The sequence below is a fragment of the Epinephelus moara genome, chromosome 18 (assembly GCF_006386435.1).
Source record: "Epinephelus moara isolate mb chromosome 18, YSFRI_EMoa_1.0, whole genome shotgun sequence".
Classification (NCBI taxonomy): domain Eukaryota; kingdom Metazoa; phylum Chordata; class Actinopteri; order Perciformes; family Serranidae; genus Epinephelus; species Epinephelus moara.
Genome location: NC_065523.1, coordinates 24,660,777 through 24,677,208, shown reverse-complemented (window position 1 = coordinate 24,677,208; position 16,432 = coordinate 24,660,777). Strand labels below are relative to the sequence as shown.

Sequence of the window (16,432 nt, the reverse complement as noted above, 5' to 3'; positions counted from 1 at the left end):
AATTTTACGGGGCCAGGGCCGTTGGTGCGTGTCTCCACCGCAGGAACCACCCCTGAGGGACAGAGTTCCAGAATTTTTACGGGGGCTAAACAAGTCCCTGCTTCGGGGTAGGTACTCAGAACGGCCCCGAAAGACTCCTGGCTGGGGCTTGGGGATTACTTGGTGCTGATTGGATATACTAAAGGAGGGATGTGACTACAACAGAAAGCAACAAAATAGCCGGCATTTTTAAAACTCAGCAGACGAGGGTTAGCTCGTTCATATAGCTTCCGCCGCCACGTAAAAAAACCTCACTAAATGGCCCGTCAAAAAATTATTCTTAGTTACAACATGACTGAGCTAGCAAAGCAGTTTTGTGTTGCTATGTGTGGTATTTATTCAGTTTTGGGAAATCACGATGTCTAGAAAGCATCAGCTGACAGGGACAGCTAACAGCAGCAGCAAAGCTAACATCAGGACGTCATCTGTTAAAAGCCTCCCGTTGTCGGATACAACATGAAACTACTCCAGTTAGCTCAATCATGTTGTAACTAAGACATCCGCTGGAAAAAAATATTTTTTTCATGGGCCATTTAGTGAGTTATTACAGACACCGCTATCAGCTAACGGCGTCCCTACGTCGTCCCGGTCAAAATGGTCGCGCAACGATTACGTCACATCCAGAGGCAGCCCGTAACTTTACAGGAACCTTCCTCGTACTCCGCTCTCTCAGTGGAGACACGGTGGTTGAGAGGGCCAAGCGAGAGGACGTTCCTGTAGTAGCTCCTGCCCCCCAAATAGTACCAGGAACTTCTTCAGTGGAAACGGGCCTTAACTGTTTCCTCAAGTCCAGCACCTAAGTACAGTTTTGAGATTTTATTACTTCCTTCTAATGTTTACTTTATACTTTAACTCCACTTCGTTTCAGAGGGGAATATTGTACATCTTCCTCCAGCACATTTATCTGACAGCTGCAGTCACTAGTTGCTTTTCAGATTAAGAATGTACATTTAAAACAGGATGAACTCATTAAATGTGATGTTCAAGATTAAACCAGTGGTTCCCAGCCTTTACAGCATGTGCCCTTTTATTAAACAGTTCCTCCCTTGTCATGTTTAGAACAAAGACTCTAAATGTCTGAGTTGTTAGTTTAACCAAAGAGACATTTCCCATCTAAACTTCTCAGATGATCCAGTTTAAACAATAGATCAAGGCCCAGAGGGATAACCATATACATCTAAAGTCTCTGACTGTCTTTCTGTGTGTGTTGTGGGGGTGGTGGACTGTGTGCAGGGCATGTATTTATTTGCCATATGAACTCATAGGGAGGGAGGCTGTACCACTTAAAGAGTCAGTGCCAGTTTGCAGTAGCCTACCAGGAATGAAAGGACAGCAGCTGCCTGACTAAACCAGTTTGGTAAAGTTAAAAAGATAATCATCAAAATTGCAGTGTATGTGAGTTATTGATCATTGAAGTCTGCTGAAGTCTTCACCCCAAGCAGGCTCTCCGGAAGTCTGCATGAAGTCCGCTTGAGGCCCCTTGTGAGCTGGGTGAATTGTAGCCAAAGAGCATGGATACGAAGAGGCGAAGCTCAATAGAACGCCCCATAGCAACAAATTCCCCCATGGTTTTGTCCTACCACCGCCATATTGGACTGTCAGCAGACCGCAGCAGACCCGCTTGCATACAAAAACACACAGACAAACTGAAGTATATCGCTATTAATTATGCTTACAATGCTACTCACCTCGTGATAGCTTGGTCACAGCTGCTTTTTCACGTTTTTGTAAAGCAAAATATAGACTTTAAAAAAAACAAAACGAGTAAAAACGGCCTAGATGGCATCTCTACATATTACATCCACTTATGAGAAGATTAACTTAATTACTCCATCAAAATCACCCCATAAGCCAAAATACCAAAAAATAAAAAAAATTAAAAATCAATATTTTAACTAGAAACACATTAATGGCGACGTCACATAGTCAGGAATAAGGATTTATTTACAGTTTGTACAGTAAGGGGACAGTAATGATAATAATAATAATATAGGCCTATAGGCTATTTTAATATGATATATTTTAATGCTAAAGCAGTAATCAGTTCTGATATAAATGGTCCAAGAGGCCATATATATATGTATATACAGTATATATACATATATATATATACACACATACATATATATATATGTATATATATATATATATATATACACATATATATATATATATTGGTAGATTGGCTTATGGAGTGATTTTGAAGGAGTAATTAAGTTAATCTTCTATAAGTGTTATCTTCCCTCCAAAACTGGCATATTAAATTGATATTAAAACACTTTAAAACTTACACCTCAGGAGTTCTTACCTGTCGGGATCCTTCGGGAAACGGTGGAAGGCCAGGTGCGGGGTGTTCCACTGATAGTTGTTGCAGTTAATTGCACTACACTGTTTTCTTTTACTTTTTTTCTCCTCTCTCCTTGACATCTTGCATGTTGTCTGGGCGCAACAGTCCAAGCTCAACAGTCCAAAATGGCGGTAGCGCCCCTAGTGGCTGTTGGCAGAAATTCAACGGAGCTTCACCTCTCGGTATCCATGCTCTTTGTTGTAGCTTTGGACAGCCCTCAGCACTTCCGGACTACCTGTGAGCGCGCCCGCACAATGTGCAAGTCTGAAAGTGAAGTGCGGACATTTGGATTCAGCCTTAACCTCCGTTCTCCCCTCTGGTCCCGCAAGCTGTCATTTCAGACGGGATCATTGTGTCCTCCTCCAGCCCATTCTTCTTCAGTCACCCAGATGTAAGTACACTAACCTCAATGCATTACATTCACAGCTAAATATATTACTGAGAGACTAAGTTTAACTGTAAAATACTATGTAGTAGCCTAGTGTGCTGTTTTGACATTCACTGACTATAGATTTAATATTTAACATGTAAATAAACTCCAGTCCTGCATCCTCCAAAGAGTACTTCTGCCTGCTAAGTGTAATTTTGTTACTTAAAAATTTTTTTGTTGTTGTTTTTTAAATCTAGGATGTCTGGGAGGCTTACGTCATTTCTCTCCATAATAACAAAACTTAAAGTGTTAGAGTGGTAGAAAGTGGTGGGGTACCAAAATTGCCCTTTGGTCAGGCTTGTCCTTGTTGACTAATTATCTCAAACGACAAGTTACTAAAAAACCTGCTGAACTAAACATATTATGAATCCTTTTTTATTAAATCTGCTTCTGATCGTACAGTGCCATTTCAATCAGGAGAGACTCCTTTTGTATAGTAGAAAGAATGTTTAATATCATGTGCACATAAGAATGAAAAAATGTGGAAAGTCTTTGGCGATTAGACCGCATGGAAATGGTATGAGTTAAGGAGGGTGATGAATCCACAGTTTAGAAGAAGGAGCCTTTGTTGAGCTCGTCCTGGACTCTGGATATGATGGGTGCAGGTAAATGGGGTGGAGAAGGGTGGAAAGATTCTGCCTAAAATGACGGTTGACAGCAGCAGAGGAGGGAACAGGTATAAAAGATTGCAGTGGCATCCTGATTGGCTGAGAGAGATCGTGGTAACGTTTGATTGGATAACTAGAATAGTGAACACCCATAGTCAGCTGACTAGAGGATGGGAGTAGGAGGGAGAGAAAAACAACAGTCTTCCTGATTGAACTTAAACTGAAGCCGTTTCTCAATACACAGGTTCAGCAGTTCGGACTTGTATCTGTTTTTCTAAACTTCCTCGAAATAATGAGAATATTCGTGCCTTGTTTCAGAAAGAAATTGTATCTATTCCAAATGTCATGTTTTACTGGAACCGATTTGTAGACAACATTGACTGGAAAAAAAGTTTGGATGATTCCTCACAGATACCTGATATTAAACAAGGTGAAAGAAGTGTCGTTCAGAATAATTCACAGATATTACCCTGTTAATCATTACATGGTTAAATTTAAAAGAGACATCAATACAAACTGTTCTTTTTGTGAAGACCACCCAGAAACTGTTTTGCACCTCTTTTGGTATTGCTTACACACCAGAACATTTTGGCAAAACTTCAGCAGATTTGTCATTGACTATATTTATAAAGACTTTACCTTATTGTGGGAGAATGTGGAATTTTGCTTTTATAGAAGTCAAAGTAAAGAAAATATGTACTTCATTATAAATTTATTAATTTTGTTGGCAAAGTTCCACATTCATAAATGTAAATTCACCAGTAAAAAACCTAATTTTATATATTTTCTCCATGAAGTTGTACATTATATTAATTTGATTTCTGGCTCCAACAACAGAAAGACAGTTAAAACTGTCAACATATGGTCCTCTTTCTCCTTTTAATAACTTATAAGCCTCCCCTGGCAAAGCTTCATTTGTTCTTATTTGTATTCTATATGTTCGTTCACTATTATATCTATCTTTGTAAGCCACATCTGAACTGTAAACCACTTTTTGCAATAAAGATGACTTAACAAAAAAATAAAAATAAAGGAGATACCCCACCGTAGGCTTAAAAAAAAAAAAAAAAAAAAAAGCAGTTCGGACTTGTGGACTTGGCAAATTGGCAAGTCCGCGCGAGAGTCCGGACTTCCCAAGAACGGGAGGACGGGTGGACAGTCATTTCTGCTTTTGGAACAGCAGCGAACTTGATGATGTCACCACCTCCGCTCGCCTTTGCTGTTGTACTGTTGTATACATGCATTCAGAATAAAACAATATAAACACAGCCCAGCCCTGCGTCTTTTCATAGACACTGTAAGAAATTAATGTGTATATGTTTTTAACGTTTCAACATATATAACTGACACACAAAAACAAATAGCCAAAATAGTTTCATAAAATGTCTTATAAAACCTTTTCCCCGCAGCTTGATCATATTTAATCTATAGCCTATCCAATTCCCACACCTGGCCTCTGATAATAATCAAAAGTCAGGTGCGGGGGAAAAGTTTGTGGAAAGTTGGTGGTTATTGTGATCGTGAGCATTGGCGAGATGGAAATCAAAAATCAATAACGGACATGGATCGGAGAAGGCGTCTTGGTGCATGGTATTGCATTCTGTACCTGCAGGCTGAGGAAGAGGCTGCCCAGCTGAGGAGGCAGATCCCAGAAAGACAGCGGAGAATGAGGCGGAGGATGAGGATGACACGTGATGAGACGAATGAAATGAATGAATGAAAAGTTTAAAAAAAAGTTAAAAATTACTCATTATGCAGAGTGACCCAATTTCAAGTGTTGTTATCATCATATAGGCTACATTCTTAGTTACTGTCCATCAATGCATTTGTCTCATCATTATGCTTTCTGTCTACATTTCTATGGAGACATGACAGTTTACTTGGTACACCTAGAAAAAACAACAGCAGTTTAATATTGTATTAAGTCTAACATTTTATTGAAGTGTTGAGTTGTAGATTGTGGTGCTGTTGAACTGTACTAGATTATGCTGACAGCAGTTTCTCATTTAGTCTGTCCTCACCAAATATAAATGGGTTCAAACAGGTCAAATGTTCAGAGGAAAAGTTTATTCAGCCACACTTCAGACATCAGGTATACAATTCATATCAGATAATCAATATTTAAAATGCTGTTGAATAAATACCACAATAAATACCATTAATCTTTAAATACAATAATTTAATTACAATAAATTCTTAAATTAAAATCATTATTGAATTGTAAAAACATAAATAAGCAAAAGAATACATACAAAGAACAATTACATTAACAATGTTACAACATTTAATAATATAATAATATATCTTATATACTGAGACTGGATGTTGCCCATTAGACATTCCCCAATTGAGTTACATTTCATATTTAACCACTACAGAGATATCAGTGACAAATTTTAAAGGACTACCCAAGAGAGGCTGCTCTCGGTGGGGCAGCCTGAGCGCTCATACACATAGCCTATGTTTATTATCTATGAGTGCTGACACCGCTGTCATCTAGTGGACCTCACATTCAAGTGGGCTCTGTATTAATAGCCTACATTGACCATGGGTTTGAAGTTTAAACTATGCATGAAAACACTAGTTCCGTGACAACACAACAGTAACATATCGGTAATTATGGCTTACAATTGTGTGCCTTTCCCTCACTTGTCATTTCTGAAGATTGTTGCAAAATGCATGCTGGGATACCTGGCTGTCTGAAGTCCACACAAGTCTGCTCCGATGCATTCCCGGTGAAAGGGGCATGGCGAGAACACATCCAGGCATTTGGACTGAACTTGGCTAGATGTGAACTTTGAATTGGAACAGTACTTGGGGTGTGACTGATGACGTGTCACAAGTCCACAAGAACACAAGTCCGCACAAGAACGCATATTGAGAAACGGCTTGAGCTTCATTTATTGTTCCTGTTGGTGTAATTTAAAGTGCTTTATCAAGATAATCAATATCAGGGCTTGATTTCTATCACAACTGTCTGCTCTCAATAGTTGTTTAAAGGTAGGGTCTGGAGGATTTTCCAGTTGCTGTTTGTAAACACACATTCAAATTTGGTCCCTCCTATCAGGCTCAACTCTCCCGGGTGTACGGAGCCCGGAGGTACGGAAGAAGGCTTCACAGAAGAGGTTCAGACAAGGCTTGCGCTGGTACACGCTCGGGCACGGCACCTGCGCTTTCTCATTGGCTGGGGAAATCTCTGCCCAGAAGCGGTCCGAGCTCACAAAAACATCAAAATACAGTTAAAGGGCAGGAGCTCTGCAAACAGAGTCACCACCACACATGAGAAGAAGCCCATAGGTGATGATTAAGCAGGATTTCATTTGTATATGTCTATATTTTGTTTTGTTTGAAAATCCTCCAGATCCTACCTTTAAAGAGACACTGACAAAGCTTAAATGTTTGTTTGAAATGTTTTGGTTTTTTTTTCTTTAATTGTGAGTATTCGCACAGGAGCATGTAAGCCACCAGATCTGTTAGGGTATCCGAGCTAAAGCTTCAAATGGGTTTTATTGTGATGAAAATATCTTAACACAAATATTTATATGCAGTATTTGTATCTCTATAAAAAATTAAGTTAAGCCATATGCAGCTTTCAGACAACCTGTCATTGTCTGCTACTACTTTTAAAAGGGGAAATTAAGCTGTTCTGCAGTTTTTATTTCACAGCAAGTACAAAGAGCAAAAGAGGAAGTGCAGGTTTCCTGTGATATGAATTTATAGAGTTGTCACTGCTCCAAGTCTCTCAATGAACTTTGCTTATACAGCTCATGATAGCTCGATTATCAGCAGTGATTTTCTAGACCTGCAAAGTTTTTTGATTTGGTCTTTCTTCCTTGGTGTTAGTGCTTCTACCACAAGACAGTAAGTGACTAGTTAAATATATTTGTTGTTGTTGTCTTTTTCAGTTGTGTTTTTGTTGTTATTTCCTACTTTGTTGTGCTGTAGGCTAAAGACAGTAAGACAAGGTTAATACCGTTAAATGTCCAGTTATGACTTGCACATGACTTTAAGTCATTAAAAAGACATTCGTCCTTATAACTACACTCTATCTATATTTCACATACAGTGCCTGTTAGCAGGAGAACTCACTGAGCTCTGTGCAACATGCCGTGGCTCTGTCAAAAAGAGACTAGAGGCATATTTCTTTTTCTGGGAGCTTCTGAAACACTCTGCACTGTGTCTGCTGGAATTACAACAATTGTCTTTAGTGGCAGCGATTAGCCCAGGTGGCTGGCGGAGATCTGCACTCCACTGAGTGAACTTTTCTAGTTAAGGTTGGATTTCTTTTCACATATTAACATTTACAACAAGCTAATGATGCTGTAAATAAATGTCTGTTTGAAATGTGTGGACAGGTAAGTGAAAAGCAGAGCAGACTCTAGTAGAAAGAAACGACAGATGGTCAGTTATTTGTGATGTAACTTTCCACCAAATATTTGCTGAGGACACTTTTGTCAGAATGCCATTATCAGCCTCATGACCCCTTCTTTTCTTTTAGTGAACTATAATTGATTGTAACTGTTTCCAAAATGCCAAGCAGTAATGGTTGATCAAAACATAATTTTTGTTTATTTCTCTTTACCTTACAGTTGCTGTTCTTCGTCATGGATGATTTTGTTCGGAACAAATTAACTGAATGGGATCTCAGTGAGTGGATAGAAACATTTCGAGGTAATACTGAAATGTCTTTCCATGCTTCTGTGTTGGGCACAAATATTATACAATGTTGGTATCTACTCATACAGACATAAAAAATGCTGCAACATGTTTCTGCAGCACAGTGCTGACATATTTTTAAGACAAAGGGAGTGATCAGTGTTGACAAATCCTGACAATTCTTGTCTTTGTTTAGAAAGTAAAAAACAGAATGAGTAAAGATCTTGTACGTTTTATGATTAATACTACTCCTCCAATCCCAAGCTTGCGTTCACACACTGAATCTGAATAAACGGAGCCAGCCAATCAGGACATGCCTGCCTGAACACAGTAAATAAGAGGTAGTACACTTGCCATCAAACATCCTACACCCTCTTCAGCGAGCTGTGGCCTCAAGGTAGAGGGCTCTGCCTGTGCTAATAGAACTAAGGTTACAATATTGTAACCTTTGTTCTCTCTCACACGTGCTCCGCCCTCACTGAACTCTTTGGGTACAGAGAGTGGAGCCCGCTGAATGAACGCCCTGTTGTCGCATAACATCGACCCAGCTTCACTGATCTTGACCTGCTAAAGGTTAGTCATTGTAGCCTGGCTACTTGTTTATAACCGAGGCGGCCACAGCAAAGAAGTAGGGGGCCCAGCCAACCCAGGTGGTGAGTATCCTAACTGAGTGGAGCTTTGGCCTAACCTTGCAGGGGTCGAAAGATAAGCAACAGACACCCTGCACACCACATTTCAAGGGTCATCAAGGAACATGAAGATATGTTGGTGTATCACACTTTAGTGCAACACAGCTGACATACACTCAACTCTTTTCACCAGCCCTGTGTTGTTCCAGCGAGCGCAGACCATGAAAAGGAGCCTGTCATGTCCAAGAGATAGAACTGTATGAACAGACAGGGCATAGACCACATTACCGCCATACATATGTCCTCAACCCTGCTGAGCAAGGCCACAGACACTGCCACACCATGTGTGAAGTGTGCGTCCACCACAGTAGCCTGTAGGTTTGGGAGATGCACTTACAAAGCCATCCTGCAAGGTATTTCTTGGATAGGGCCTTAGTGGCCACACCATCACCAAAGCACAGAAACAGCTGTAAGTGCATCTTATTGGGGCTGTGTGATTAACATAACATGCCAACACATGAAATGGGCAGAGCAGATGCAATTTGCCACCCTGTCCCCCTCATAGGGTGAAGCACAAAAAAGCACCAAACCACATTACTCTCAACCTGAACAAACTTCTTATATTCTTGGGAACAAAGGAGGGATTTGGTCTGAGAAGCCCCATTGCTGTCACCAAGAAGCAGCAAGCAACTGGGGTGCATCAATTGGGTGGTTAGTTGACACACTCTCTTAGCTGAGGTCAACGCAAGCAGCAAAACCGTCCTAAATGACAGTGCCTTCAGAGTGGAGCGCTCCAGAGGCTCAAAGGGATCCTCCACCAGGGCCTTGAGCACCAGTGGCGGGTTTCATTGTGGGAAGGCAGCATGTATTACCAGGCATTGCCTCCTGACCCCCTGCAAGAACCGCTTCATGACAGGGTGGGCAAAGACCAGTCTGAAGCCAAAACTTTCATGGCAGGAAGAGATGGCTGCCGCGAGCACTTTAATATTAGCATGTGACAGCCCTCTATCCATCAAATAATGCCAACTGCAGATGAATCTAGCCTCCCTTTCTCACACCAGCATTGGAGCCCCAACCCCTTTGCCTTGTAACATGCAATGGTGGACCCTGCTCTTGCTGCCTGAATGGTCTGCACAACCTGCAAAGACATTCCAGCCCTCCTCATCCTGTCCCTCTCAGGAGCCAACCCTGAAGAGGTTGACCCTAAGTGGGCAACACGCCCATCAAACCTGCCTCCTCAGACCGTGCACCCCAAATTTGGAGGATGGTCCAAGAGGCAACCAGGGGCTATCAGAATGACTGACAGCCACTCCTGACTCACTCTATCCAAGAGGGGGGGAATGAGACGGATGGCCAGAAAGGCATGAAGCATCTTTCTTGGTCATGGCAGCGGGTCATCTTGTGGCACCACAGAGAACCATTGCAGGCAGTGGGCATTGCATCGGCTGTCAATCAGATCCACTTCCGCTTTCCTGAACCGAGTCCAGATCTGCCTCACAACAAATCCTCTGAGGCCCAAAACCACAAGCTCTCTGCCATCCCGGGTCTCAGTACCACTCCCTGCCCGGGCCACTTGGAGGTTGCTTCTTGGCCGCATGTGGCCCGCGGGCCACCAATTGAATAGAGTTGCTGTAAGGTGAAACATCTTCAAGAAACTCAAGCAAGTCCAGTTACCTACGATATAGCACTTAAGATTACCATGACCTGGATGACTAAGAATCTTCACTAACATAAAATACAATCAATACAATCATACAACCAGGCTATCAGCACTGTGTGGCTGTAATGCTCACACCTACTGTATGTCCCTCCTTATATCATATATTTCTGTAGCAATTTGAAATTAGTTTTAGTTTTGCATTACTATGATTCAACTGAATATTTTTTGATTACAGCTCAACGCATTGACAAGAAAAATCTTTACTGTCTTGGTCATCAAGAAATCACTGACTTGATCCCAATAGTGGGACCCAGGGCAAGATTCAAGAGAGAACTAGAGTTGTTAAAGGTAATGTTCTGCATTGTAAAGACAATTAACAAAAAACATAATACAAATACAATCTGTTTGATAACAAAAGCATTAAACAGAATTTTACATTTCCTGAAGGTGCTGCATGTAACTCCGGAGAAAGATAGTTGATCGCTGAGTCTCATTCCCAGGTCGTCAAATATTGGCGCTTTGGGTTCGTTGTTCAGTCCAACTACCAACCTAAAGCGTCTGTATTTGATGACCTGGGAATGAGACTCAGCAGTCAACTATCTTCGTCCAGAGTGACAAACAGCAACTTTAACTATTATTGATTTGCAACTATTTTCTTTTGTTACTAGGGGGAACAAAACACAACAAATCCAGAAACAGTTGATTCTCCTGCTCAAGTAAGTTGAAAACAGTTTCACACAATTAAGTATCATCTAAGGCACTGTTGCCCAACTATTTGACATGGCAGTCATGTTCTCAGTTGTATTGTAACTAATATCATGTTCTTCAGATGTTTGTTTGAACGTTTGTATTCAATAAACTGAGGGGAAAAGATGATTAAAATAATAAAAAAAACACCTTTATTTCATGCAATGACTAATGAAAAAGCACTGCCTATATTCTTTGTCTCTGTGTGAACGGGCATACATTTCTCTGCCTGATGGCAATATGTGTAGTATGCTAGGATTTCCTGGTGACCGTATCAATGATGCGCCAAAAACAGCTTCATCTGGTGCGGACAATTTTTCCAATAAATGTTGCCAGATCAGGTGATTTTCCACCCAACTGGGCAGCTTTAGGATGGAATAAATGAATTTGCTGGGTTGACAAAAGTCTGGCCTGGTTCGTCATAGTGCAAATATTTTTATTTTTTTCAGTATTCACTTTCTTTATAGACTAATATTGACTTTTTGGATCAACCTGGCAACACTGCTAGCCAGAAAGCTACTTAACCAGGCTGGCTGGTCAACCACCAGAGATGCGCCCACCAGATTCTAGCTAGTCAGACCAGCTTGTAGCAAAGAGACATAAGAATACAGTTAGGTCTGTAGTAATATCCTACATATTTGTGAATTTGGGTATATTTCATGAACCTAAAAATGACCTCCATGCTATGTCGTGCCATGTGGCGAACTGGGCTTCAGAGAGTTCTTGGATAAGAGCAGGTGGGTGGGCGAGCAGATGGGTGGGTGGGCAGGTGTCAAATCTGTGCAGAGTACTGGAATAAAAACAAGGACACATCACCAACAGTATGATAATAACATCCAAAACACAAGCTTCAGTCTCAGTTTCTGTGAAAGGAGAAAAACTTTAAAAATACAAATGTTTAAGATGACAAAAACGGCCAATACAGAGTTATCTACAGTGCCGTAGCCCCACCTAGGACAAGTTACAGCACTGCATTTTAGGCACTGAAGAGCCCTGAGACAAAGACTGAGACTGACTGGAGAATCATGTCATTGAATCACAATGTTGTGGGGGGAAAAAGGACACTGAACCTGATCACCTGTTAGCTCTTTTCTGGCTCATCCCAGACTGAATGGGAACATAAATGCAAATTTCAATGTGTGTATTGTGTGTGTGTTGTGTTTAAGCCTGTAGAGCCCTGTTGGAGGACAAATGCTATGGAAATGTATTTTCTTGATCAAACACTGTTTTAAAGACACATTTACATGCTCAACCTCAGGTTCCTCCATCCACCGGTGCTTCAAGTGATAAAGGTGAGATATGAACTCTACACAAAACAAAAATTTAAACGCAACACTTTTATTTTTGCTCCTATTTTCCAAAAGTTAAAGATCTAAGATTTTTTTTTAACTCTATAGATACTTTTCTTTCAAATTTTGGTCACAAATCAACTAAATTCCTTGTTAGTGAGCACTTCTCCTTTTCCAAGATAATCCATCCACCTGACAGGTGTGGCATATCAAGATTCTGATCACAACACAAAAACCACATATGTTACAAGCTTTGAGGGAGCATGCCATTGGCATGCTGACTGCAAGAATGTCCACCAGAGCTGTTGCTTGTCAAGTGAATATTCATTTCACTACCACAAGCTGTCCACAATATTGTTGCCATTAATTTGGCAGTACATCCAACCAGCCTCACAATGCAGACCACATGTAACCACATCAGCCCAGGACCTCTACATCCAAAGTCTTAACCTGCAGAAATCTTGTCCTGGCAGCAGTATGTAATTACAACTGACTTGAGCAGTTCTTTGGTTGGTTAGATGTACTTCCAAATTTAGGGAAACGACATTGGAGACATCTTATGATATTGAAATGAACATTAAGTTCCAAGGCAACATCTCTGGTCCACATTTGTGCAGTCAGCATGCCAACAGCACAAACCCTCAAAACTTGGCAGATCTGTGGCATTATGATGTGTGATCAAACTGCACATTTTAGAGGGACCACTTTAAAATGTAAAAAGTCTTTGATCTTTAACTCAAACTTGTGAAAAATTGGAGTGAAAACAAAAGTGTTACCTTTAAATTTTTGTTCAGTATATTGAGACCATGTTTCAATTTTGTGAGAGACGCATGCAACAAACTTCTTTTTTTTTTTCAATCCAATAAGTGAAGAGAAAGTTGGATCTTCAGGGCGAGTCCAGCAAATGGCAATCACCAACGAGAAAAAAACGATGTGAACCTAGACTGGGGTCATACTCAGGTATTTCTAATACTTTCTTAAAAATGGCAGCCTACCATAGGGTTATACTTTGTATGTACCTTTATGTACTTATATAGAAAATGTCTGTTAATATCTTGGCTTCAGTGAATACTACTACAAGCCCTAATGTTAGTAGCTGGTGATATAGTTTTTATATGTTGATGACGATTGTGTCATCAAGCCATTATTTTAGGCCCACTCAAAAATCCTGGACACAGAAATGGTGAAAAACTACTTCCCAGTCTAACTCCACAATGCAGTACCACACAGTTCCCAGTCTTCCCCATTTTCAACAAGTATTTTCTAAAATGTATAATGTGTTAAGAAAGAAATGATTGATTTTTCTTTACCTTGACTTTAAATCAAAAACTTAAAGTATTAAATGCAACCGGGCACTGGTGCAAAGTAAATAACAAACGAGGCTTTAACTGGATAATGTTAACAGATAATACACTCTGTGTCTCTCATGGTCAAATATTCTTTTTCTCTTTTTTAAAAAAACCCCAAAACAAAACATGTATTTATTGAAGGCTTTTTCAGTGTTTTACAGAGAACAACACCCTACATAAAACATGCACAGTACCCACCGCATACCCATATACTGGGCCTACAAGTATTACAAGTGCATTGCACTAGCATAATAAAATAAATGAATAAAAAAAGAAAAAGAAAAAAGACAAAATTTCAATACAGCTTGTCATCAATCCAACCATCCACATCCATATTGTTTCTCTCAAGGAAGTTATAAAAGATGTTCCGTATTTTCCAAAACTTATCAAGCCTGTTTTTTGCTGTATAACTGATCTTTTCCAAAGCTTTGTAAAATGTCATTCCCTTCAGCCATTGTGAAATGGCACAAGATGTATCTGATTTCCACGAGGAAGCAATACAACGCTTGGCTTCCAGAAAGCAAATATTAAGTAGACATCTTACTTTTTGAGAGGTGATAAAGACATCTGGGTGAAGGTTTAGTAAGCATAATTTAGGATTGAGAAGCACTTCCTCACCAATGATTTGGCTCGCCAGATCCAAGACTTTTCTCCAAAATGTGAGAATCTGTGGACATTCCCAGATACAATGGAATAGTGTTCCCTTTTGGTCTTTTTTTGAGTGTTGGGAACATATTTTTAGGTCTCACACGGCGGCACCAAATATGTTGGGAACATATTTTTAGGTCTCACACGGCGGCAGCAAATATGTAGGGATTTAAATTCGGCTATCAGAAATAATTAATAATTATTAATAATTAATAATTATTAATAATTAATAATTATTAATAATTAATAATTATATTAAATAATGTGACTTAATAAACATTAAATCACCTCGTGGGGCACCATTCCTGTAAAGGGAAAATGATAGCCAGATAAAGATATCAGTCTCATAAAATATGCTAAACTATCAATTTGGAGTTTTGATTAATAATTAAATTAATGATGGTCAGGACAAAGACAAAGGAAAAGAAGCGGGAACTTTGAGATGCCTGGTTGGGCGTAGCTCTGTCGAAAGCCTATTTGTTAATGAGTCTATGTGAATGTGCTTTGTGTTGCAAACAGTCTGCATTAGTGCAGAGATTTAGTTGTGTGCAAGAATCTGTTTGTGAACAGTATCAGCAAACTAAACACTTAGCTTTGGCAAAGCCAACTAATCAATGACCTAACTGCAAACAATCACAACAATAACTCAATGACAGCATTAAATCACATACAACAAGTTAAACAGTCTTGCTTAGCCTTTAAAAATGTGATGAAGCTATGCCCAGTTGTTACTTCACCGATCCTTGAGTGGATGGAAGAAAGAGTCCCTTGGTGGTGTACTACTTTGTTAGCCGGCAGAAGAAGGCTGGGAAGAGCTGTGGTTCCAGCTGCAGTTTTTGCTGTGTCCTTTTTCCAAAGGTTCTGATCCGAGGAAGCCAGACGCTCAGGGTCCTTGCAGAGTTAGACGCTGGGTGCTAACTCACTTAGTTCCTTTTTGCTGGAAAGCTAGTTGCAAACCTTGTGCTTGCAAACCTAACTTCTCTGGTTCAGGTTTGCCTCAGCCTTGATCGTGGGCAAGTCGTGGTCCAGGAAAAAGAGTCTGTGAGCAATAAGCCCCACCTTTGATGGTTCAGGGCAAGGAGCAAGGGCCTGAGCATCTGGGCTGTTCCAGGCCCAGCAGGAAAGAGGTGTGGGCTGCTCCGCAGTTCCCGAGTAAGAGAGCAGGACTGTTTGAGGGGAGCAGACCTTCTACAGATGCCTGTGACATCACAGAGTCACATGTCACTGTAAAAGTCCTGTCCAATCAAGTTGTGAGACTTGTGTCTCACTGAGGTGTGAGGTGAGACCTCGTGGAGATGCGTGTCAAATAGCTGTCTTTGTCTGGAGAACAAAGAGCATGCAGAGAAGGAAGCCTTTAAATGTCCAGTTTAGATATTACCAAATGGCAAATAATCTGTGGTCCTGTGAATCCCAACATGAGGCAGGTATCAGGTATGACCAGCAATGTTCATTAATGTGCACTGTCCTCTAAATAAATAAATAAATAAATGTTGGGATTGAAGTGGTGCAACTTAGATGTGTTATATATAGTCTACTTATCCATTTATATTGTAACAATTTGGAGTTTGTATTTATTGATTGAGTTTGAGTTAGAGAACATGCTTCTGACCATTCCTCCTCTGTTAGATTATCCTGCGATCTTCCAGAGTGGATCTGGGGGGGGATTGTCAAACTATTACTTTGTCTGGACAAGATAAAGCTTCTAAGTTGCAAATATTTTAAGAAATGTTTTGCAGGAATCCCATACCTTGCTTAAAGGGCCAGTGTGTAAAATGGGTTGGAAACAATGACATCAGTGGCCAAATTCTAGATTGCAGGGCTCACTCGCTCACCCCTCCCGTCGGGTAAATGACGGCGGCCTCGTAGGGACAAAAAGCCTTGCGCACAAGTTTTTCAGGAGTAGGTCTATCTAGCGACGAGGTGAATGTTTATTTAGAAATCTAAGCCATGTTACGATATTGTAATGAATCCCTCATGAGCAGGAGACCAGAGGAGCGTTCAGAAAAAAGGCCCGTTTATTTGAGCACTCC

At 40.4% G+C, this 16,432-nt stretch overlaps 1 pseudogene; it reads left to right on the top strand.

Annotated features, from left to right (window-relative positions):
- Positions 1-7,185: 7,185 nt before the first annotated feature.
- LOC126406019 (nuclear GTPase SLIP-GC-like) overlaps positions 7,186-16,432 on the top strand; it is a 41,296-nt pseudogene continuing 32,049 nt past the window's right edge.